Below are 25,826 nucleotides of genomic sequence, written 5' to 3' on the forward strand. Positions count from 1 at the left end.
TGTGTGTGTGTGTGTGTGTGTGTGTATGCATAAGTGTGCATGTGTTGTGGACAGGATTTAAGGGCCTTGCAGACTAGTAGAGGGACATCAACTTTTACTCTGAGGAATATGAGAGGCATCTATGGAAGATGTGAGTAGAGGAGCAGCAGAATCTCTCAAAATTTTAACAGGCTCCTCCAGCTGCTATGAGGAGAAGGGCGGGCTGTGAGCAGGGGACCAACTGGAGGAATCTGAGGGCAATGGTGGCATGCACCTGAAAGGTGGGCAGATGCTGAGAGGTGGGCAGACACTGGATGACTTCAAAGGTGGAGCCACCTGGATTTGCTGAGGATAAGAATGAAGATGACCATTGTCTGAGAGTTTCTAGTGGAGGGATTGTCTGAATTGGCTGGGGTAGGAAAATGGGCCTGAGTCTGCAGGTTAAGATAAGAAAGAGACAATGAATCACTTTTCGGAATCACACATCTACTCTCTTATCTGCTTAGAGATGCATCAGGAGAAGGCAGAGCAGTACCCAGCAGCTAAGTGAGGAGTGGGGCTCCCCAGGGACATTTTGCTCATCCAGGTTTTTCTCTCTTGAACTTGGCCATATGACCTTGGCTCCAACTGGACATGGATATTTGATTTGGGTGCCCACCCTCTGAAAGCAAATGTTCTTACTTGTGGGCTAAGCTGTTTCCTGGACAAGAGAAGTCTTGCCGCCTATGAACTTGAAGAATAAACTCAGGCAAATCAAGATCTCTGTCCTCTCAGAAAATAGTTGTTGTCTTTCTACCAACTAGGAATGTGCTGAAGGTCAAAGGAATGGTGTCTACAGAAGCCTCTAACTACTTACTGACTCCTGTAAATCACTGGATCATAAGTGTGTCAGATATAAGGCCCTGCTTAGGGGTCAAGAAGGCAGGATCTCTATATGGTATATTTTAACTAAAGCAAATTCTCTGAGCAGACTTTTGGGAAAAAATTAAGGAGAGAAGTAAGAGCATTTCCTAGGGCTTGGGGATGGGGGTGGCTCACTCAAATGCATGGCTGTTAGCTGTAGACTTCCTTAGTTCTACATAAGCAAGCATCATCTTCCCTCCTGTTCTGCTGTCTCCTCAACTGCTCCCAGCTCAGCCCTGAGCTGATATAAGCATATTCAGGACCATAAGGTCACTTCAGGGTAGATGCTGTCTAACTTAGGAGGGAACACAATTTATCTTCAGCATCATGTGCGAAAGGCGGGAAGGCAATACAGCCTGTCCTCCTCCAATAAGGATATTATTCATCATTTCATCAGAACTACTGAACAGCTTCGGAAGGTAGGACTTGCTCTCATTGAAATGTAGATGCAAACTGCCTTTCCAGGCTAAATACAATCTTTTGGCATCCACTCCTTTGAATTATCCATGCCTCTCTTTACCAGCATTAGCAGAGCTAATTGAGAATTGGCAGCACTTAAAGTCATGGTTTTAAGAATGGCTCAGAAAGCTTGTGAATTCTTAAGACCACTAGAGAACCATTTATTCCTGCCTAGAGGAGTCTTCCAAGCTCTTTCCACCAAATGTGGGAGCCCAAAATACCCGCCTCCTGGCCCCCAAGTAAGAGACTTTACTCATTTTGTTTGGGATGTGTCTGGAGGTGATTTGCATCCCTTCTGTGATCATGAGGGGTTTTCCTTGCATGAGGCCTTTGGGGGTACCTTTGAATGACAGGTGGCATTGGGTCTGCCCCAGGAGTTCTGGTCACCAGTGCTGGTGCCCAGGGGATGCAATGTGCTCCTGCACTGTGGAGGCCTCGCCTAAGTGTGTTCAGTCTCCCGCTGGTTCAGCTCAGTGCAGCCTGGCAGAGTCAGTCTGGCTTTGAGGCTGGTTTGAGAGAAGAGCATTGGACTGTCATACCTTTTGAAGGTTTGTCATGTGTTAAGACTCTAAATCATTGAAGCCAAGAACTGCTATTAATTAGAGCCAATAACTGCATTAAAGAAATATTTAGTCCTCTTGACCTGGGAGCTGGAGATTTTCACAGCTTAACATTTGTGCACCGAAACCAGTAGACTTTAATAGGTTTAGCATGGCTGCAACTGGTAATCATTAAAGGCACTGCTTGCGGTTCCCAGGGAGCCGTGCTTCCATCCAAAATATCTTCTGGGCTGTTGTTCGAGGACTGTCTCTGGCTGTTTTTGGGCTGGCTTTTAATGAACACAAACACTCCTGAGAACTTAACTGTTCAGAAGGATTTTTCTGAAAACTTGCCCCAAGCATTTATTTTTCTGAGGAATAAGAGGTCAGAATTAGCAGTGAACACAGAGCCCCAATTCTTAGACTCTTTCATCATTAAATCTGTTTTCTATGGGTTGATTTTTATTTTTCTCCCTTGCAAACAATTGCCTTTTTATATTACACCATGTTATCAGCTTTTGTAAAATGACTTTCCTTATCAAGTAATTTGCCTGATGTGGTGTTTAAAGTCTGATTTTTTTTTTTCATAAAGAATTTTTGGAAAACATTTCATGAATTCAGATTACATTCATCAGTAGATTTGCAGCTAAACCTGCATTTTTAATCCTAAGTAAGCATTTGCATGACCTGCATTTGGTGTGAATTCTTAAAGTCAGGAAAAATCAATGGATCCAGCTGTTGGCTGAGGGATTCAGAGCATGTTCATGTCCCCGGGGACTTTGGCGAAGACAGTGGGTAGAGGTGGTAATGCATTTTAATACATGTGCCCGGAAGTATGCTCTTTGTTGACATTGGCTGTGACTCTGGACTTTTGATCATGAGTGCAGTGACACTTTGCCTGAAGAGTCCCCAAGGCTGCACCCTTCCAGCCATGAGTGGACTAAGATTTTGGATCTCTCATCCCTACTCCTTCCCAGCACTCTAGCACCCCACAAATCACAACCCAGGGATTCAGAAAGAGAAATTCTTCCTTACTCTCTTGTGATGCAATTTATAGTTGTCATCACCAAGATTGCCTGATAAAAGTCTATTTGGCCAGTCGTTGGTGTTTTTTCATTGAAATCGAGGTGTTACAATTTCTCATAGAATCATTGTAAATGATGGTGCTTACGTTTTACTGTATGTACTTCAACTAATCTCTTGAGCAGAGTGAGAGAGATCCATCACACCAAGTGCTTGTGTGCCTCTCTGCAACACTGAATTTCCAGAGGCCCATTGGTCCTTAGATTTTTTTTTTATTAATCCTCACCTAAGGATATTTTTTTCCATTGATTTTTTTAGAGAGAGGGAGAAATGGGAGAAAGAGAGAGAGAGGTGAGAGAGACACACCAATTGGTTGTCTCCAGCACACACGCCCAGACCAAGGCCAGAGATTGAACCTGCAACCCAGGTACGTGCCCTTGACCCGGAATCGAACCCTCAACTCTTTGGTCCGAGGGTCATCACACTAACCACTGAGTAAAACCGGCCAGGGCTGTTTCTTAGCTTTTCAATTTTGTTCACAGATCTGTTAGCAGATCATATAGCATATGACATTCCAGTGGTCTAAGATATTTAAGAGAAAGACTTAGCAAGAGAGTCAGGCTGGAAATGTTTCATTTCCCCTGGGTCTTAGGTCTTTCTGTTTCTTGCTTTCATCCTTGTTGGTAAGGTGAAGGTGCTACATGGGCAGGCCTGGGAACTTCCTCCCCATAGGAGAAGTCTTCATTCAGCCAGAAGGAGGAAACCAGGCATTTCTTTGGTGCTATAACATACATATTAATGGTGCTTTTTGGACAACTACTAATGTGGGGGTTTGCCTCAGGGGATAACAGTTTCTATTATTTTCAGCACTAGCGATGCTATCTACCTATCTATCTCTATTTTTTTCTTTGACTCTTGGTCTTTTTATATTTTTAAAGTAATGTCAGATCATTCTTTTCAAACATTTTAAAGGCCTAATTTCTTATAATATTGGGCTTGTTGCCAATTTTCTTCTAGAAAGTTTGGTCTCCCAGCCTCCCCTTCCCTCATTCCCTTCCAAGACCTCTTCTGTTGATGCCCTGGGTGTCCGTACACAGTGTCCCTCCAACACACACATTTTCTTTCCTAGTCCCCTGGGGACAAAGGTAGGCAGGGGAGTTCTTCAGTAGAACTACTGTGTCTGCTGCTGACCTCCTGGAATAAGGAGATAGGTCACCATGGCCCGTGCCTCAAAACTGTCTGTCTGAGTGCTTGTCACAGCTGCTGGGAGGGCCAGGCAGGATGAAAGGCCCCTTTGAGTTGTCCATCCATTCACAGAGTCAGCTCCCAGCACGGAAGCTGAGCAGTAATCCAAAATTAGAGACTGTTGTTCTCACTTGTTAGTTAAAAATAGCTGTTCTGCATCCTTCATGCAATCAGCCAGGGGCTGTTTTCAGCAAATGTTTATGATAGAGAAAGACATTTGCTAATTCACTGCTTATCCAAGGAGAATAGCACTTATTTGTTGTTCTCAAGCAAACAGACAACCCTGGCTGCTGGTGGCAATTCACTTGCATTTTCTTCAGATTTGCAGGGTCATTTTGTTTTGGGAGAATAGCTGTGAGAAGAGAGGGAAAGCAGGGCACACATTTAACATGATTCTATAAAAGAGGCAATTTACTGGGCTCACCCGTCTGGCACATGGTGCTGGGTAGTTTTGATACAAAGGAAAGGACCGGAGCTTTCATTTAGATGGCGGTAAGCCCAAAGAGCTGGCCTCCTTGGAGACTTGCAGCCGGCCCCCCTCCACCCCCCACCCTGAGTTCCCATGTCCCTCTGTCCTCAGTGCATGCACAGCCTCTGATGGAGGAACAGGCAGGGAGTTTCTGCCTTTCAGATGCACGCTTTCCCTTTATCTTTGTTCTGAGCCAGCTCTGCCTGCACATCCAAGTGTGAAACCACTCTCTCTGTGCCTGTCAGGTCCCTTTCCTTTCTTGTATTCTCCTCTCCCCTCTCTCATCCTCGCTCTCTTGCTCTCTCGCTCTCTCCTGCTTCCTACAAGCCTGATTGATGGGGAGAGGTCAGAGGCTGCCAAGCTGAGGAGAGGGTGCTGGGAACTAGTCGTGTGACCTTACCTGGGAATTTGGATTTTTTCCATCCCTGGCAATAGTAGCATAAAACTATTGCAGGGAAGTCCAAGTCTCAGGAACTTTAAAGTTCAATTTGCTAGGAATAGAGTCTGAAGACATTTATCTTCAAGGCAGTGAGAACACTGCACTTTTCAAAAGCCCTGCACAGAGAAAGGCCTCCATAAAACATGGCTCTCGGATCTCAGGGATGGGAAGGGAGCCATCCAGGGCCAAGAGTCTAAGTCTGGGGATGAAAAAACAGGGAGGAGTGGACACAACTCCAAGCAAAGGTTTTGGCGAAATATCTAGAATCATTAAAGGTTCACTGCAGGCCTCCTTCTCAGTCTCCATTCAGCAAGTGGTTTTGTTTTATTGAGATATGATAGAATAGGCTATTGGAAAGCTAAAGTGTGTCTGAAAGCTTGATGGACCATAGACAGTAATGTGTCATCCTTTAGCAAGTGTCCTGAGGAAAACGTGTTCTCCTCTGAGGAGCGACTACGCTGATTCTGGGCCCTCAGGTGCCTGGTTGGAAGGGTAGAGAATCACGTGCTGCTGGTAAACGACACTTCTGTTTCTTATCTTGTCAGGGCTTGGTCAGCAGCAGGTAGTGTGAGTGACGAAGACTCCTGAAGCAGGCGGCAGTGATGGAGACCATGGCTGTGGCAGGAGGCGCTGCAGGCAGGGCTGGGTTCCTGGGCGGTGCCCGGTGCAGTCACAAGGGGCCCCAGGCTCCGTGCAGTCTCTGCTGTCACTGTATTGACATTGCTAGAACTTTTGAAGAAGGAGTTCCACGTTGTCACTTTTCAGTAGGACCCAAAAATGTTGTGGCAGGTCCTGATTCTAAGAACAGTAAGAAGGAAAGCAGGGAGGAAGGGAAAACAGGCAGGTGAAAGTGGACTGGAAAGAAATGGAATATTGAAGGAGGAAGATTACCTGGCTGAGAGAGAGAAACAGAGAGAGGGGAGAAGAGAGAGCAAGAGTGGGAGAGGCAATGACTATGTGGTTTTGAATTAGAAAAATGAAAGGCCTCCTGTTATGTAGCTTCCAAGGTACTTGCAATAAAAAAAAATGAGTTGAAACTGGTGATTCTTACATCCAGGTGTTGCTTGGGTGGCTCCCCGTTAGCACCGTCTGGAAGTAAAATAAACATGAGAGTGTTTGCATGACTGTCTCTCTTTATTTTCAGTAGCAGATGATTAGGAAATGATTTTCCTCAAACATACTAGCATCTTGGTTTTCTCTTGGGAAAGATTTGGTTGCTAAATGAAAGGGGAGGGTGATGACCAAATCATGTCCCCGTTATGTTTAATTCAGGAGCTTTGCATGTTTCAGGTCTCCCTGCAAAAGAGCTTCAGTTACATTTCCCTTTATTCTCCAGAGGGAGTTGCACAGTCCTCTGATTTACACTGAGGTCACGAGAAGGTCTGCAAGCTGATGCAGAGCATAAATTACACAACCCCCTGACGTAATTGTGGGGTCACAAAAGGAACGTGGAAGACATTAGTGAAGGGCGAGATTAGTATGCCTTAAAGTGCTAATATATTTCTCAAATGTACAGCCTGAAGTCTCTCTCTCTTACTGCTTATTAGGCCCAAGGCTATCTTCCATATTCATCTCTGAGCCGCTGCGATCGGGACTCGGAGCCTCCGGGAGAAGTGACTCAGTGCTGGTGGGAATTATTCAGCAGACAAAGTGATTGGGAGGAAGCGAGTGATGAAATGACAGGGACCCATGCACGGAGGTGCGTGGCTGGCACTCGGTGGTGTGCTCTGTGTAGCCTGGTGAGGCATGCCCGGAGCTCCAGGGTGTGCAGTCCCACGTCTCGGCAAGTGCCAGCTCTGCCCACTTACGGGATCTGTTTTATTAGTTTGTCTTTATGCCACCTGGTAGACATAGCTGCTGACGACAGCATGAAATGTCCCCAGGTTCGGGGCAACTGTGAGCAGGACGACAGCCGCAGCGACAGGGTGCTAAGCCCTGCCAGACTTCAGCATTTGGTCTTTTGGGCTCATGTTCCATCAAGAAACTGAGAATACCGTCCACCTGATCCAGGCTCAGTGGGCCTCAGGAGGTATAGTTACCTGTGGAGATAAACTCTCAGGAGAGATGAGCCAATGACTTTACTGGCACTGGGACCCCAGAAAGCAGCAGGGACTTCCAGTTGGCACCTAGGGCACAGAGATGCTGGGGCTGAATATGATGAGGGGAGACAAGTGCCCTCCCCTCCTTGGACTTTCTCCTCTGCCTATTCTCAAGTTCACGTTAGCCATCAAGACAGAAATTCTGGAATGGCAGAACCCAAGTTCCTGTTGGGGTGAGCCGTGGCCATGAGACCAGTGAACGCCATTGTTCAAGTTCAAGCCTCTCACCAATGTCCCAGGCACTTGGCCTAATCTCCTACTTGTTTATCCACCTGTCTGACAAGTCATCCTATTCCTCTGAAATTCCTTAATGTCTCTTCAAGCCTTGCAGAACAAACTCAAAGAGTCTCACAGAGACCCTCCCCCAGCCTGCCTTGCCCACCTCCCCAGAGGTGGCCCATGTGCACTTCCACACCCCACAATCATTTATTCAGCCCATATTTCCTGAGCACCATCCTACTACAGGCCTTTGGTGGTACCGAGGATATCAAGGTCAGCCAAAAAAGGGCAATGTCTCAGGTTCCTGTGGCTTTTGTAGCATATACAATGAACTTGGTGACTTAACACAACATATTTATTGTCTCACAGGTCTGGAGACCAGAAGCCCAGGTATGGGCAGGGTGGGTTCCTTCTGGAGGCTCTGATTTAGGTGGTGTCCCTTGGCTGGTATCTGCACCATGCACCTCTGCCTTTGTCTTCACATGGGCTTTCCTGGGTAGACTCTCCCACTCCTCCCTATTAGAGGGACACAGGCCATTGGATTGAGGGCCCACCTGAATCCAGGATGATCTTATCATGAGAGGATCCTGAACTTAATCACATTTATAGATATACTAGAGGCCCAGTGCTCAAATTCTTATACCAGTGGGGTCCCTCAGCCTGGCCTGCGGGATCAGCTGAAACTGGCTCTCCAACACCCCCGAGGGGTCCTGGATTGCGAGAGGGTGCAGGCCAAGCCGAAGGACCCCACCAGTGCACAATTGGGGCTAGGGAGGGACTCAGGGGGTTGGCCAGCCAGGTAGGGACCGTGGGAGGGCTCCAGGGCATATCTGGCCCATCTCGCTCAGTTCTGATTGGCCGGACCTCAGCAGCAAGCTAACCTACCAGTTGGAGCGTCTACCCCATGGTGGTCAGTACACCAGTCATAGTGACTGACTGACCAGTCGACTGTCTGCCCCCTGGTGGTCAGTGCACGCCATAGTGAGCAGTTGAGTGGCCTTAGCATATCATTAGCATATTACACTTTGATTGGTTGAACGGACAACTGGATGACTGGACACTTAGCATATTAGGCTTTTATTATATAGGATTTGGATTTAGAATTCTAAAAATGCAATTTCAATGCTGGTTAAAAACAGTTGCATGAATGACACTATTAACTATCTTAGCCCTGAAGGTGTCTGAGAAAGATAAAGACATACAATAGTTTGTTACCAAGTAACATGTCATGTTTCCTTTTTAAAGCTAATATATTATTGTTCTTAAATACAGTTATTCAAGTTCATCGATTAAAAAAGTCATGAATGTAATGAATTTTAAATCTGTCTTCTTTATCCAGCCTCACAATGTTGATGAAGAAAACCCCCAGAGGGAATATAAATGAGAATATATTTTGTTCACGCTTCTCCCTGCCCCATTTCTATTTATTGAAGTAACCATCTGTAGGTGGAATGATCCACATGCTATCATGATGTGTATTAAACATACGCAGCAGTTTGTCCCATAATTTCTTCTATCGAGAAAGTTTCCTGCAGTCCTGTAAGCTGGGTCTGTTGCTCTAAATTTTACTGAGGCATTTATAGCTTATTCATGGATTACTAAGTCCTGGGCATTGGTGAGGGTGGCTGTGAGCATTTATGTGCTTCTCTCTGGAGAAACAGCCAAAGTTCTCCCTTCCTCCCATTTGTCCACAAGACGTTGATGCGGTTGCACCTGTCTGTCCCAGAGAGAAGCAAGAGCTCATGTGATTGCTGTTTGTGGAAGAGATGGAAGAGAAAATACTTCCAGCTTATTGTATTTGTTTTTAAAAATAGTTGCATATTTTCTTTCAATAGTTTCTAAATGCACATAGTACAACATGCCTGTTATTCAATTGTCTTCTATCCTTCTGGAGATAGTCTATACCCCACATGTAAATTGGTGACAAAACCACACACTATTTTGAACTTAGCTTTATTGTCTAATACTATACGTTGGAGCTTAGTCTAAGTTCTGTTTAAGTATAGAATGGCATATCTTCTTTTACACCTGTCTAAGCCTCCTAGCAGAATATCCCAACGTTTATTAAACAGTTACATGCTAAAAAACATTTGGTTTTTGAATCTTTTGTTCACAGAAATGTGCTCTCATGAATGTCCTTGTAGACAGGCCATCTCAAATATGTCTGAGCATTTCTGTAGAATATATCCTAAGAAACAATTTGCTGAGTCAAATTGATGTGCACCTCACATTTTGGATTATGTTGCTTAATTATTCTCTGAAGGATTTGCACGAGTTTATGCTCTCCGTCAGCAAAGTATGACAGTGTCTGTCTTCCTTCCTGCTCACCAGCATGGTATATTACCAAATGGTTAGATTTTTGAGAGTCTGATAGAGAAAACATTGTATGTCACGGAAGTCTTGATTTATAGCTCTCTTTGGTGAGGTTTGTGCATCCATTCACTTGTTTATCCATTCTGTAATATTAGCTGAGCACCTACTGTGTGCAGGCACCATTCTAGTTGCTCGTGATGCAGCACAGGACAGAGTGAACCCCAAATCAGCTATTCTCATGGAACAAACGTTTTAGTCAGAGGAGCTAGGCAAAGGAAAAGTAAATAAGTAAAATAGCCTCTAAGATGGTGATAAGTTCTATGAAGACAGAGAAAGCAGGGGAAAAAACTAAAGAGCACAGGGCAGAGGGTTGTAGTTGAAAATGGGGTGAGTGAAGCCCCTCTGAGTGACTGCAATTTGTGTAAGGCCCGATGGGGTGAGGAAGAGAGCCGGGCAGCGTCAGGGAGGGTGTCCAGGAAGATGGTGCAGTGTGGCATCGACCTAATCTCAGAATTCTTTTTTTAAAATATATTTTTATTGATTTCAAAGAGGAAGGGAGAGGGAGAGTTAGAAACATCAATGATGAAAGGGAATTATTGATCGGCTGCCTCCTGCATGGCCCCTATTGAGAGTTGAGCCAGCAACCCAGGCATGTGCCCTTGACCAGACCCTTCAGTCCACAGGCCAATGCTCTATCCACTGAGCCAAACTGGCTAGGACTCAGAATCCTCATTGTTGATCAAACTTGGTGCACACCCAGGGGAGGGCCATGGACTCCACCTCTTTATGGAATGAATGAGAAGGTTATGTTATTGGGCAATGCATTAATGGGGGTTTTCCAGAGAACAGAACCCATAGGATATATATCTCTCAATATATATGCAGATTGATCTATCTATATATCTATCATTCATCTATTTATGTATCCATCCACCCCTCTACCTATCTATATATCTACATCCATCTTTGTATATCTCTATTTCTACATCTCATGTCTATATCTATATCTCTAAGAAGAAAGAGAGGAGGAAAGAGAAATATATTTTAATAAACTGGCTCAGACAATCGTGGGGGCCAACAAGTCTGAAATTTGCAGGACAGGCCAGAAGGCTTGAGATTCAGGAAAGAGTGAATGTTCCAGTTCAGGTGTGAAGGCTTTCGGGAGGCAGGCTTCTGTCTTCCTCTGGGGGGCTCAGTCTTTTTTTCTCTTAAGGTCTTCAAGTGATTGGATGAGGCCCACCCACATTATGAAGGGTAATCTACTTTACTCAGAGCCCACTGATTTAAAGGTGAGTCCCATCTAAAAAATATGTTCACAGCAACATCTAGACAGGTGTTTGACCAAATATCTGTACTGGGGTCTAGCCAAATTCATACATAAATTTAACCATGACAGGCAATATTGTTGTTACCATGTTTGGAAAATGCAATCACCCACATCACACTGAAGGAGAATGAAAAGGCCAGGAGTGGAGTGAGCATGATAGGAAAGGTTAGAGAGGTCATAGGGACCAAATGGATGGCCTTGGAGCCACTGGACTTTGACTTTAACTCTGAGATGGGAAATCAACGTAATGTTACATTTTAAAAGGATTACCCTGAAAGCCCTCTGGAGAACAGTAAAGGGGGACAGTGTGGAAACAGGGAGCTCAGTTAGGAATTGCAATAATCCAAATTGAGGGGATGGTGGGAAGAATGGGTAAGATTCTGGATCCTTTCAGAAGATAGAGCCAATAGGATGTGTTGACATATTAGATATGGGGGAGAGAGAAAGAGAATAATCAGGGTGATTCCAAGTTTGGAGAGAAAGAGGACAGATTCAAAAATCATTTTATATGTTTTAGAGCCATTTTCATTTTTTTCCTGTAAACTTTCTTATTATTACTGTGCCCTTTTTCTCTATTGTGTTGGCCTATTTCTTAAAGATTTATGGGAGATCATTATGTGTTAAGAAGATAAGCTCTTATTTGTGAAATATTTTTTTCTAGTTTTCCATTTGCTTTATAACTTTGGATAATTTATTTTTCTACTGCTTAGATTTTTTGTTGTTTTTGCAATCTAATTTATTTATCCACCTTTTATGGCTTCTGGGTTGAAGTTCTTTTATATTTTTATGAGAATGAACAAAATATGATGGCAATTTCTTTGCATAAAAACATTTTCTTTTTTCAGTAAGCTTGGAAAACAGAATTTGTGTAAACCAGGACTTAGGAGTAATAAAGATTTGTATTTCACAAGTTTATGGTCACAATTTAAATCACTATCTTTACTGCTTCTGTTGAAGCCCCATAAACAGAACAATGCTATCTTAATTGGATTTTTATTCCTAGCTTTACTCTTTAATATCACTTTTGATAGTGATTTGGCAAATAAATGAAGTAGGCCAAAGAGAGCTTGAATGACAGAGAAGATAATCTAGAAATGATTGTTAGTTCTTAAATAACTAGGTTGAAATAATATTTATCTCTCTATCTTATGATTCTTAATATCCTAACATTTGCTTCCATAATAATAGATTAAACTGTAGTGGATTTTGCTTTACATAAAACAACCAATGTTAAATATTTATGAATTCAGCTTTATAAGACAAATAAAGTATTCATTTGGGAGTGTGTACTTCTTAAAAACACAGGTACAGACTTTTACCCTGGAAGAACCAAACATTATTTACAAAGGAATTTCTGGTTTTGAATTGTGTAAGACGATCTGTACCTTTTCTATCAGTTTGATAGGAATTAAGCTCAACTTTTACTCCCAATTAAGAATTCCATTAACAACACTTAAGGCACATGATAATGAATCTTGGAAGTTAAGAGATGCCTCCTGCATCTTATTAACAGTGTTCTAATTCAATAATACAGGTTAGAGTTTGATGAATAATAAACATATGCTTCTCTGTACCATATACTTCATAATTGTGGTTCTTCACACTATGTTCACAGTCTACCCCAGTCATTTTCCAGCGTGCACGGGCTCTTTTTTCCACAATAGGGTCATCGACACAGCTGCTCACAACCCACTCCTGCTTTCTCCTGGACTGACCTCTTGTGAGAAGACTGGGTTCCCAAGAACTGTGACTTCCATCTTCTCTTCCTGACTCTTGCTTTCATGAAGCCAGCTGCCATGTCCTGACCTGCCCACTGGAAAGGTCCAGGTGGCAAGTACCTAGGGCAACCTCTGATCAACAGCCCACAAGGAAATGAATCCTGCCAACAATCAAGTGAGTGGGGACGTCCTTCCCCAGGTGAGTTTGAGATGACTGCACTGGCTGACACCTTGACAACAGCCTGTGAGAGACCTCGATCCAGAGAACTCAGCTAAAAGGCACCTGGATTCCTGATCCCCCCAAACTGGGAGATAATGAATGTTGTGGCTTTAAGTAGTTAGGTTTTGGATAATTGTTTATGCAGTAATAAGTAATTAATATACCTCCATCACCCAATGTACAGCCATGCATCCTTTTGCTGCATGACTCTCTTTGTGCCCTGAAGCTCAGGTGGGCCATCCTTGGGGAGCCTCCTGTCCAAGACTTGGTCAGGTGTGTCTCCCTGTGTCCCAGTACCTAGGCTGAGTGCTTTGGGATGCTCCTCACAGTGAAGTTGCCTGTTCACTTGTTTGTCCCCAGGGCCACAGGCCTCATGAATGGGGTCTCTTCCCTCCTGTTGCCTATTCTGACCCCTTCTCTTCACCAATACAAATACTGGAGAACATTGTGCTCAGTGAAATAAGCCAGTAAGAGAAAGACAAGTACCATATGATTTCACTCATGTAGAATTTAATGAACAAAATAAGCTAACAAACAAAATAGAAACAGACTCAGAGAAAAGACTGACAGCTGTCAGAGGAGAGGGGGCTTTGGGGGTTGGGTAAAAAAGGTGAAGGGATTAAGCAAAGCAAGCAAACAAACCCCACAACAACCAAAACTCATCAACACAGACAATAGCATGGTGATTACCAGAGGGGAAGGGAGTTGGGGGGAAGTAGAAGATAGTAAAGGGGATAAATGGTGATGAAAGGATACTTGACTTGGGGTGGTGAACGCACAATACAATATACAGGTGATTTATTATAGAGCTATACACCTGAAACCTATATAATTTTATTAACCAATGTCACCCCAATAAATTCAATGAAAAAAAAACAAATACTAAAAAACAGATGTCGGCTTAGTTAAGAAAACACTATGTTCTATGTTTATAGTTGCATCTTTAAAGATGTAACTATCACAGCAGAGTTTCCCAGAAGTGTAGTTGGGGGTGCATGAAAACTGTTGGGAATGTAACCCCCAGAATACCTTCTCCAAATATGAGACTTCTCACCAGGGTTATTAGGAAACGTGAGAACATGGAAAATTCATCAAGACTATGATTTGTGATTAAAAGACATTAGGGGCCCTAGCTAGTTTGACTCAGTGGATAGAGCATTGGCCTGCAGACTGAATGGTCTCTGATTTGATTGTGGTCAAGGGCACATGCCTGGGTTGCAGGCTCAATCCCTGGTAGGGGCGTGCAGGAGGCAGCTAATCAATGATTCTCTCTTATCATTGATGTTTCTATCTCTCTCCCTCTCCTTTCCTTTCTGAAATCAATAAAAATATTTTAAAAATATATCCAAAGATGTTAGGGAAGTAAATGGGAATGACCTTGCAGAAATACCAGTGGTTAGTTATGGAAAGGTGTCTAAGGATGACACTTTCTAACTTTCTACATGTTTGTTCTCCAACCCTCTGTGGTGCAGGCTCTGTGTCCATTGCTCCCACACCCCTCCTTCTCACCACCACATCCCGCCTCTGTCTGTGATATATGACCCTGGCTTGCAGTCATAGCTGATTTATTAGAGGCACACTGCAGTGATAATGAGGTTTTCTCAAGAGGAAATTTGTAATTTTGAAATGTTGGAGCTATAAACAATAATATAAACAAAGCCACTTTAAAATGGAGTCAGAGCTGCTATGCCAGAGGAACTGCCATGCATGTTGTATTCCTCAAATCTTGGAATATTAAAAATGGCAAAATAACCTTTGGACTGGGCTTAAGCAGCCTTGTGCCTTGCCAAAGAACTGTTTGCAAAGATAACAAGAAAACACTTATGATTACTAGGGGCCCAGTGCACGAAATTCATGCACATTAAAAGGGAATTAATTAGAGGACATATTTTAATATTGCCACTTGCCTTTTCTCTATAAGAGAAGTGTCATAGATGAAAGAAAATTAGTAGAATGTATATGAAAATTTTCCTCCTGTCAGAGTCTGGGGTGCGCCACAGGACCTAGAGTCAAGTCCCCACCCACCACCTGCACGTGCTTCCAAAACACAGGAGATCCAGACCTGGCCAGCCCCACCCCCATTGGGTGAGACCCAGACCTGGCCAGCCCCACCCCCATTGGGTGATACCCAGACCCAGCTGGCCCCACCCCCATCAAGCCCCTCCAGGCGGGGGGTGTGGCCTGAGATCCCCAGGCCCAGCACTGGGGCCCGGGGGTGCAGGCTGAGGTCCCCCCATCAAGCCCTGCCAGGAAGTGGGCACAGCCTGAGGTTCCCCAGACCGGCGCTGGGGCAGGGGGCACGGCCTGAGGTCCCCTATCAAGCCCCATGGGGCAGGGGGCATGGCCTGAGGTCCCCTGTCAAACCCCGCGGGGTGGTGGGGGGTGCAGCCTGAGGTCCCTTGCCTGGGCCAGGTGCCATGCAGCTTCAGGTCCCTGCTGTTCGGTTGTGACTTTACTGAGTCCTGACTAATTTGCATATTCCTCTATTATATAGATAGATTGAACTGATGACTAGCAGACTGAAAATTTGAAACATTGTCTAGAATTAGCATCACTATGTTATCAACACCAATAGAAATGCCTTCATTCTATTGATGTCATTGTTCCCTTTTCCTTGCTCATAAATACTCATTGCTTTTGTCTCCTAATCGAAACTCTATTTGGGCTTCTGCCTGATTTGGTGTGTGCCGAGTAGCTATGCTTTTTGATCTCAGTAGATGCTGGTTGCCTCTCACTTTGAAAGGCCTTTTATTTTGGGGGTTAACAAAGCTTAGGGATATGGAGGCCCTGGGGCTGAGTCAGTGCGTGACACAGGGCACACACCCCTTTCTCTAGCTGGTATGTAGAGAAAGTTCTTCCACAGAAACTAAGTTCTTCCACAAAAACTCATGTCTTGGGATTTGGGTGTGGGGATATGCTGGAGACATTTGTCATGGACAGGTGTAGCCAGAGATCTAAGCTTTGTGTTGAACTCTGTTCTTAAGCACAGTGATGCTAGAATGGAATTAATCCACTTGCAGTTTGACACCTTGATAAGCCTACAGCATGATTCCTACTACTGGAAGTCTTCCCAACCCCTTGGATCTTGTCTGTCTGTTTCTCTAGAATTTTCTTTGACATTGTTAGCCCCTCTACATTCTCTCCACCCCCAGCCTATTGGGCTGTCTCCAGGAGGCCATTATTTATTTGAGAGAAGGTGGATTCCATTGGACCTTCTTCATTTTGATGGGGGAAATTCTCTCTCTGAACTGAATGGACACCAATTCTGGGCTTTTAATTCTGTTTTCTGCCCAGAATGGCTCTGATAGCATGGCTACTGCTGGCCTCACTGAATGCCCGCTCTGGTAGCCAACAACCTATGTCTGCAGTTTCCCTGGCTGCTTGAGGCAGACAGCTGAGTACAGCAGCTTAACCAAAGAGGATTTTATTTTCCTTCATATAATAAGAAGCCTGGATGGAGGCAGTCTGAGCTGGTGCCATGGTCTCCATGTCCCCAGCTCCTTCCATCTTTTGGCTCTTCTGTCCTTAGTATGTGGCTTTCTTCTTTCTGGTCTCAGATGATGTTACAGTCATATTCCAGGCAGGAAGAAGGGGAAAGTCGAGAGGCAAAAGGCACTTATTTGCCAGCTGGATCTGTCCCTTTTGTTAGGAAAACCATTGGTTTCCTGGCGGTTACATCTTTACAGCAATAGTTCAGTGATGTCTGTGTCTTGCACTAGAAGGTAAGAGACCGTGCTGGTGTTATCTCTTGTGTGCTCACTACTGACCACAGTCACTGGCACCCAGAAGGCACTCAATTCATGCGTGGAACGGATGAGGGGCCAGTGAGTTCTTCATTATGATGCCTCTGTGATCTGGCACCGGAGCCCTGGACGGGAAGTCTGGAAACTTGGGCTTTCATCCTGATTTCACTGCCAAGAGCTGGACCCTCTCTAGCTCTAGTTTCCTCATGTGAGTGTGCATGCGTGTATGTGTGTGTGTGTGTGTGTGTGTGTGTGAGAGAGAGAGAGAGAGAGAGAGAGAGAGAGAGAGAGAGAGAGCGAGAGAGAGAGAAAGAGAGAGAGAGAGAGAGAGAGAGAGAGAGAGAGAGAGAGAGAGAGAGAGAATGTTAGGGTGTGCATGCACGAGTGTATGCACATGTGAGCATGTGTACGTGTGAATGTGTAAGCATATGCACGTGTGTGTGGGGGTGCTTCTGTGAGTGGTATATGAATATGTGTAAGCATGGGTGAGAGTGTGTGTATGTAGATATATGAGTATTTATTTGTGTGTGTATGCTGTATGTTTATGAGTGTGAATGTGTGTGCATGCATGTGTCTGGGCATGCATGTGAGTGTGTGCGTGTGTGGTTTGTGTATATGTATGAGTGTGTGTGAGTGTGTGTCAGCTCCCTGGCTCTGCTTGAATTGTCAAGTGCTGATAAGTTAATCATCCTTAAAATGCTTAAGTAGCTTATACAGGTTCTAGCCCAGGGAACTTGTTTTTTAGTTTTATTTTGTTGTGCAGAATAAGGAAAAATGAGAACTAAACTGCAGATGCACAGAATATGCATTGGTGGTATGGACAGAGCACCTTGGCTGTGGAGGCTGCATGCTGCAATGTCCCTCTGCCCACCCTGTGCTTCTCTCGGGCCCAGGCAATAGTGCATCTGCCTGGTAGGCCGCCCCTGTGTCCAGCCCCGATGACCTCGGCTTTCTGACCGAGGTGGCCACCAGGGCCTGCCCCAGTTGGAGGACTGATTTCTGCTTGCCTGCGAGGCTGGCACAGTGATAACACCTACTTCTGAGCTGACCTACTTCTGATGACGGATCAGCAGGCAGGCCTAGGCTGTGTATTCCCCGCCACCTCCACGGCAGCTCACTGGCTTCTTATTCTTGTCTGGCTACACAAGGGCGGCTGGCATGGGTGTGCTAAGGTTCTGATTGCTGTGATCACAGCAGGACTGTCCTGACTCAGACGCCAAGGTGCGTGAGCATATGTGAGCACACACAAATGTGTGTGTTTTTTTTGGTTTTAATTCTGGAGCCTGGCCAGTCACTCACTGGTAGCCTGTGAGGGCAGGTAGAAGGTGGTTGTCTTTTCTTCCACAGGGTCATACCCACCTGCCCCCTCCCCCATCCTCTGGTGGTGCCACAGCCTCTCAGGCAGTAGTGAGGAGCTTTTCCCTTTCTGGCTGAGTGGTGGTCCCTGGAACTGAGCAGCCCAATTGTGTTTCAGGGGAGGCTGCCAGGAGAGCTGGCCAGGGTCCAGAAGTAGCAGCCAGCATGCTGAACTGTGATGGGAGAGTGGCATGGGGGATTGGTGGCTTTGCAGAAGGGCACCAGTGTCTCTATGGCTGATAGGATGGATCTGTTATTGGTGGCTTTGCAGAAGGGCACCAGTGTCTCTATGGCTGATAGGATGGATCTGTTATTGGTGGGGTGCCCTCTGTGTCTCCACCCATTGCTGGTGGAAGTGGGCTTCTTGTGGTGCCATGGAAACAAGAATTTTCTGAGGCCCCCACGGAGGATGAGGCATTGTGGAAAGCTTTATTGCTGAGATAACATTAAGGGAGTCCCCTGCCAAGGTCCCATCTCCCTCTGTCCACCATGGAAAAATCCCATTTTGTCCTCAGCAGGCCTAAATTCGAAGCCACTGCCCAGAGTCTTTGCTCCATATTACAGTCTAGTCCAGTCCAGTCCAGGATGTGACTAGCTTAGCTGTGTTCCCAGATGCATTCCAGTATGTGTGGGGTCCACACCTTCTCTACATCATCCCTCCTTCACTGATCATGGGCCCAACTCCCCTTTGTTGGAGCCCTTCTCCCAGTGATGTGCAGGGAATGGACGGGTGGTTCCCTGCGGAGCTCAAAGTTGCAGCTTCCTGGTGAAGCTGCCCAGGTGGCCATGCTTATCATGTCTGGCCTCCCCTCTGCTCCTTTCCTGTTATCAGCTGGTTAGGACGGTCACAGGTCCAGAGGAAGAGTCATTTTATTCAGGGCGGGTGAGACATGTGGCCAATCAGTGATGTACCCACTGTCTCTGATGGAGCTCACCATCTCTGCTGACCCAGGGACTGTTATTTCCTTTGACTGTAGTTCAGTTGCTCAGGAAAATGAAAAGAACTTAAAGTGGCTGATTCTGACTCTTGTGCTCATGGAGGGCTAAAAGGTCATTGCCAGTAGGCATCTGATCCTTCAATGCACATGGGTTTGACCACGGGGCCTCGGGTCTAGTGACAGGCACCACCCTGTAATTAGATAGAAGTTATTATGGCAATTTTACTAACAAAGCAGAAGAGAAATTTACTTTTTAAATATATGAACTGCACCAGTTTCCAGAACAAGGAGAAAAAAAATGGCTACAGAGGCTCCTGAAATTTCCTCTGTTCCTCTTCTTAAAAGGTGAGTGTGCCAGGGATGGGGATGTTGCTCTGTACATCTAAAGCTTGTCCCCAGCCACCACAAGTGAGTTCTGCCCCATGGTGTGGCTCAGGCTCCTTGCAGTTCACCTGGCTCCACCCTCTTCTCAGCAGCTACTGGTAAGTACTCCAGGTCCAAAACTCCTTTCTTCTCTGAAGGCTCAAATTCTTTTTTTAAAATATATTTTTTATTAATTTCAGAGAGGAAGGGAGAAGGAGGGGGCGGGGGAGAGAGAGAGAGAGAGAGAGAGAGAGAGAGAGAGAGAGAGAGAGAGAGAGAGAGAGAGAGAAACATCAATGATGAGAGAGAATCATCGATTGGCTGCCTCTTGCATGCCGCCTACTGGGGATTGAGCCCGCAACTCAGGCATGTGCCCTGACCAAGAATCAAACCCTGACCTCCTGGCTCATAGGTCAAAACTCAACCACTGAGCCATGCCAGCCAGGCTCAAATAGCTCAAATTCTGTTACATTTTCCTGTCACCTCCAACTTTTCTTTCCAGCAGCTGTGTCATGTTTGTTAAAACCTATTAAGTTCTCAGAACGTTCTCCATCATCTTTTTGAAATTCTCAGAAATCCCATGTATCACCAGCAGCTATTTTTATTGAAGGTACGGGAGGAGCTGAGGCTGGTTGATGCGAGACAGAAATGGATACAGTGCCGCGTGCTTCCTCTGCACAACAGACGAGGCTGTGTCCCACTGTCCCCTTGCTCGGCCTATCTTTCCCTTCAATGACCTTTCTGACTCTTTGACAGAGTTTCAACACTTTGTACGTGCAGAGTTCATGATGTAACTTTTGTCTGCTTTAACTTGTTCTAATTATCTCTTGGTTTCATCTTTGGGAAAAGAACAATGACTGTATTTTAAGCATTTGAAAGAAGATGGCCTGTTTTACAATAAATTCAAATTTTGATAAAATATTTAAAACACAAAACACGACAGATGCGAATTAGGAAAAAAATCAATTTCTTTACAGAATGTTTGGCTACTTGTATGGGTATTTAGACACTACACATTCAAACTATTTTATAGGTATGCTTCCTTTGCTTTAAAAAATAGTTCAAAAATGGTTTTCTTCTAGAAGTTCATACTTTACTATTTTTTTTACTATAGTCTTTTGAACATATTTTGCTGTGAAAAGGGAAGGTAGACTGGCAATAGTTACATTTCCCAGTTATGTAGTAATTTACCATTTTGAGCTGTTTTTATATACGTTCTCATGTTGATAATGTGAGAAAAAAAGAGGTCACATAGTTAAGTAATTCGTTCAAGAAATTTAAAACCAGGTGTCTTAAGTTTGAGTCAAATTTTATGTACTTTACAACATTATTCATTTGTTATGTTTTAAAATTAGTTATAATTTTGACCATGTGCATGACTGAAACCTGAAACACAAAGAGGTAAGTTAGCAGTCTTCTGGACTCAAAGTCCAAGTGTTTAGATTTCTAGGCAGTAGATATTATGTGTATGTTGGTATTTGTGTGTTTACATACTACTAGTAGCCCTGCACACGAATCCATGGGCCAGTAGCTCCCACCACCCTCCTGTAGCTCCCTCTACCCCGCTGCCATCCCCCATAGCTTGCTGCCCTGCCCCCTCCTGTAGCTCTCCACAGCCTGCTTGTAGCTCACTGCCCCACCCTCCTGCTGATCCGTGATCCGGTCGTTACGCCATCGGTTGTTACGCTTCATGGTGTAACGACCATTTGCATATTACATCTTTATTATATAAGATTAGTATTATTTACGGCTGCATTTTAGAAAAGTCATTCAAAGTTAGTGATTACATAAAACAACAACACTAAAGGACACAGGAGATTCTGGGGGGAGTTGGATATGTCTATTCCCTTGATTGTGGTAATGGTCCCCCAGATGTGTGCATATGTCCAAACTCATCAATTTCTACACGTGGAATATGTGCAATTCTTTATCTGTCAATCACATGTCAAAGATGTTAAAATATAAGAAGTAATTTCTAAAGTTAGTGATGGCAAAGGCTATTCTTAGACCTTAAATTATGTTTGCATCCTAGATTCCTTTTTCTTTTTAGAAGTGTATTAATGGTTCAGGAACTATGCCTCAATTCTTTGAATTTGAAATTGAACAAGTGCTACTTACACTGAAATACATCACCTTTTGGTAAAGTGTTGACTGGTGGTTTTGGTGCAAGTCAGATTTCTGAAAAATAAATTGATTTCTTAAAATCATTAGCTGAGATGCATGTCAGCAGGGGATCTGCTGCTAATGGAATATCGAGCACATCAGAAAAAGTTGTTTTCTTGCAGCAACCTCTCTGGACTGCCTGCTCTTTCCTGGTCATGAATGACCCATTGGACACACAAGCTGTTTTCTTGGAATACTAATTTACACTTTTTGGAAGAATTGAATGGAAGTGGTCAAAATTATTGGCATGTCTTAGACTTAAAATGTAGCTTTTTATGGAAGAAATCTTCAAAGGTTTTCTATTATTTACTCTTTTTATGAACTCAGTGCATGTGCACACACATAAAGTTGTCAGTGAGCTGAATAGTGGTAAAAGGCTAACAGCCCAGTCCAACAGGCTCCTTTACAATTCTTGCATAGTACATGGGGTGTTATCACTCCTTCTTTTTTTTTTTTTTTAAATTCAGCATTTTTATTTATTTATTTATTTTTTTATTAAGGTATTATATGTGTACATATCTTACCATTGCCCCCCCCCACTCCCATACATGCCCTCACCCCCCAATGTTTTGCATCCGTTGGTTACTCTTATATGCATGCATATAAGTCCTTCAGTTGATCTCTTATTTCCCCCACCTCTCCCTAACCTTACCGCTGTAATTTGACAGTCTGTTTGATGCTTTACTGCCTCTGTATCTAACTTTTTGTTCATCAGTTTATAATGTTTTCCATTATCCCCAAATGAGTGAGATCATGTGGTATTTTTCTCTCATTGACTGGCTTATTTCACTTAGCATAATGTTCTCTAATTCCATCCAGGTGCCTACAAATGGTAGTAATTCCTTCTTTTTTATGGCAGCATAGTATTCCATTGTGTAGATGTACCATAGTATTCTGATCCAGTCATCTGCTGACGGGCACCTAGGCTGTTTCCAAATCTTAGCTATTGTAAATTGTGCTGCTATGAACATAGGGGTGCATATATCCTTTCTGATTGGTGTTTCTGGTTTCTTAGGATATATTCCTAGGAGTGGGATTACTGGGTCAAATGGAAGTTCCATTTTCAGTTTTTTGAGGAAACTCCATACTGTTCTCCACAGTGGCTGCACCAGTCTGCATTCCCACCAGCAGTGCACGAGGGTTCCTTTTTCTCCGCATCCTCGCCAGCACTTGTTGTTTGTTGATTTGTTGATGATAGCCATTCTGACAGGTGTGAGATGGTATCGCATTGTCGTTTTGATTTGCATCTCTCGCATAATTAGTGACTTTGAGCATGTTTTCATGTGTCTCTTGGCCTTCCTTCTGTCTTCTTTCGAAAAGATTCTATTTAGGTCCGTTGCCCATTTTTTTATTGGATCATTTATCTTCCTTTTATTAAGTTGTATAAGCTGCCTGTAGATGTTGGAGATTAAACCTTTATCAGCGACAACATTTGCAAATATGTTCTCCCATACAGTGGGGTTTCTTGTTGTTTTGCTGATGGTTTTATTTTGATGTAGTCCCATTTGTTTATTTTCTCTTTGGCTTCCATTGCCCTAGGGGCAGTATCAGTGAAAAAGTTCTTTTGGTATATGTCTGAGATTTTGCTGCCTGTGGATTCCTCTAGTATTTTTATGGTTTCCCATCTTATATTTAAGTCCTGTATCCATTTTGAGTTTATTTTTGTGTATGGTGTCAGTTGGTGATCTAGTTTCATTTTTTTGCATGTATCTGTCCAATTTTCCCAACACCATTTATTGAAGAGACTGTCTTGACTCCATTGTATGCTCATGCCTCCTTTGTCAAATATTAATTGCGCATATTGGTTTGGGTCGATATCTGGATTCTCTATTCTATTCCATTGATCTATATGTCTGTTCTTGTGCCAGTACCAGGCTGTTTTGAGGACAGTGGCTTTGTAATACAGCTTGATCTGGTATTGAGATCCCTCCTACTTTATTCTTCTTTCTCGGGATTGCTGTGGCTATTCGGGGTCTTTTTTTATTCCAGATGAATTTTTTGGAGAGTTCTTTCTAGGTCTGTGAAATATGCCGTTGGTATTTTAATGGGGAGTGCATTGAATCTATAGATTGCTTTGGGTAGTATGGACATTTTGATGATGTTGATTCTCCCAATCCATGAACATGGTATGTTCTTCCATCTGTTTACATCTTCCTCTATCTCTTTTTTCAGTGTCCTGTAGTTTTCTGTGTATAGGTCTTTTACCTCCTTGGTTAGGTTTATTCCTAAGTATCTTAATTTTTTTGGTGCGATGGAAAATGGGATTGCTTTTTTAGTCTCTCTTTATGTAAGTTCACTGTTGGTGTATAGAAATGCCATAGATTTCTTGGCGTTAATTTTGTATCCTGCTACATTGCCGAATTCATTTATTAAGTCTGTTAGTTTTTTGATAGAGTCTTTCGGGTTTTTTATGTACAATATCATGTCATCTGCAAATAAGGACAGCTTTACTTCTTCTTTTCCAATTTGGATGCCTTTTATTTCTTCTTCTTGTCTAATTGCAATGGCTAATACTTCCAGTACTATGTCAAACAGGAGTGGTGAGAGTGGGCATCCCTGTCTTGTTCCTGTTCTTAGGGGAAATGGTTTTAGTTTTTGCCCATTGAGTATGATGTTAGCTGTGGGTTTATCATATATAGCTTTTATTATGTTGAGGTATGATCCTTCTATTCCCACCTTGTTGAGAGTTTTTATTAAGAAAGGGTGTTGGATTTTGTCAAGTGCTTTTTCTGCATCAATTGATATGACTATGTGATTTTTATCTCTCAATTTGTTTATGTGATGTATCGCATTTATTGATTTGCGGATATTGTACCATCTTTGCATGGTTTTATTTTTGATTACACAAAAGTCAATTTGTGATTCAGCCCCTGGGTGGCAGTGTTTCTGGATTGACTTCCGGGTCTATCTATGGCCTCTCTAGGCAGTGTTAGAGCCTTCTTTCCCTGTGGCACTCACTACCGGTTTGTGGGAGTGGGCTGCCTCAGAGCTGGCTCTCCGATGGTCACTTCCCGCTCCGATCCCCAGGTTCCAGAAAAACAACTTTCCCCTGCAGTCTCCCAGGGTGTCCCCAACTGGGTGATCCTATGTATTGTGCTTAGTAATCAGAAGCAATGATTTGAAGAGGAAAAAGCCCAATTGTGTGAACTCCGGGGCTGCGCGTAAATATAGGCTGCTGGCACACCCCTGAAATTCTTAGGGTGTCAGTGCACGTCAGATCAAAATGAGTTGCTTTTTAGAGAGCTCTTCTGTTAGCAGCTCTGAGGACCCCCTTCCACATTCACAGATTAAGCCAGCCCCAACAGCCACGGATTTTTCTAGGCACAGACTTCCCTGGTCCTCCAGCTCCCGCAAAACGGCGCGTTCCTCTCTCCCTCTGGGACCAGAGACCTCACCTTATCCCAGGCGAAATCTGACCTTTCCGTGGTGGAGTGTAGAGCTCCTCTGAACCCGTGTGTTTGCGCCAATTGAAGAGCGTTGTTCTGGGGCTCGCAGCTGTTCCAGGGGTGCCGCAGTTGTGGATTCTCAGGCTTCCGATAAGCTCCACTTTCCGGTTCAAGATGGCGCAGACTCCACGTCCAAGCCCGCAGCTCCGGGAGGGGACCCAGCCGCAGTGGGGGCTGCCAGGTCAGGGGAACCCCGTGTAGCAGTCCCCCACCTTCTTCTGGAGTTCAGCTGTCCCCCAACTTGCCAACAAACACTCCTAGTGCGACCCTCAGGTGTTCTTTCTTTCTGCTCCGGGACAAGGCTCAGAACACGTCTGTCTATTCTGCCGCCATTTTTCCCTCCTAAATATCTCTTGGTGTTGCTTCTTTTGCCCTGTTCTATTTCTAAGTCCTACTATTGACTGAATTCCTCTGTCTCTCTTTGCCCGTTGGCCATCTTTACAGTGTCTAGTTTTACTCATTTCTTTTTAGAGAGGTAATTTATATTTTCTGTTGATATATTTTTCCAACAGGTTATTTACTGCTAATATAAAGTTTTATCATTTTATATATATACTAGAGTCCCGGTGCACAAAATTCTTGCACTCAGGGGGTCCCTCAGCCCATCCTGCACCCTCTTGCAGTCTGGGAGCCCTTGGGGGATGTCTTAAGCCATCAGTCAGATAGCCTTAGTGCTGCCATGGAGGCGGGAGAGGTTCCCGCCACCACTGCTGCACTTGCCAGCCATGAGCCCAGCTTCTGGTTGAGCGGCCCTCCCTCTGTGGGAGTGCACTGATCACCAGGGGGCAGCTCCTGCATTGAGCATCTGCCCCCTGGTGGTTAGTGCGCATCATAGCGACCAGTTGTTGCGACCGGTCGTTCTGCT

This window comes from Plecotus auritus (genome assembly GCF_963455305.1).
Source record: "Plecotus auritus genome assembly, chromosome: 7".
NCBI classification, from domain to species: Eukaryota; Metazoa; Chordata; class Mammalia; order Chiroptera; family Vespertilionidae; genus Plecotus; species Plecotus auritus.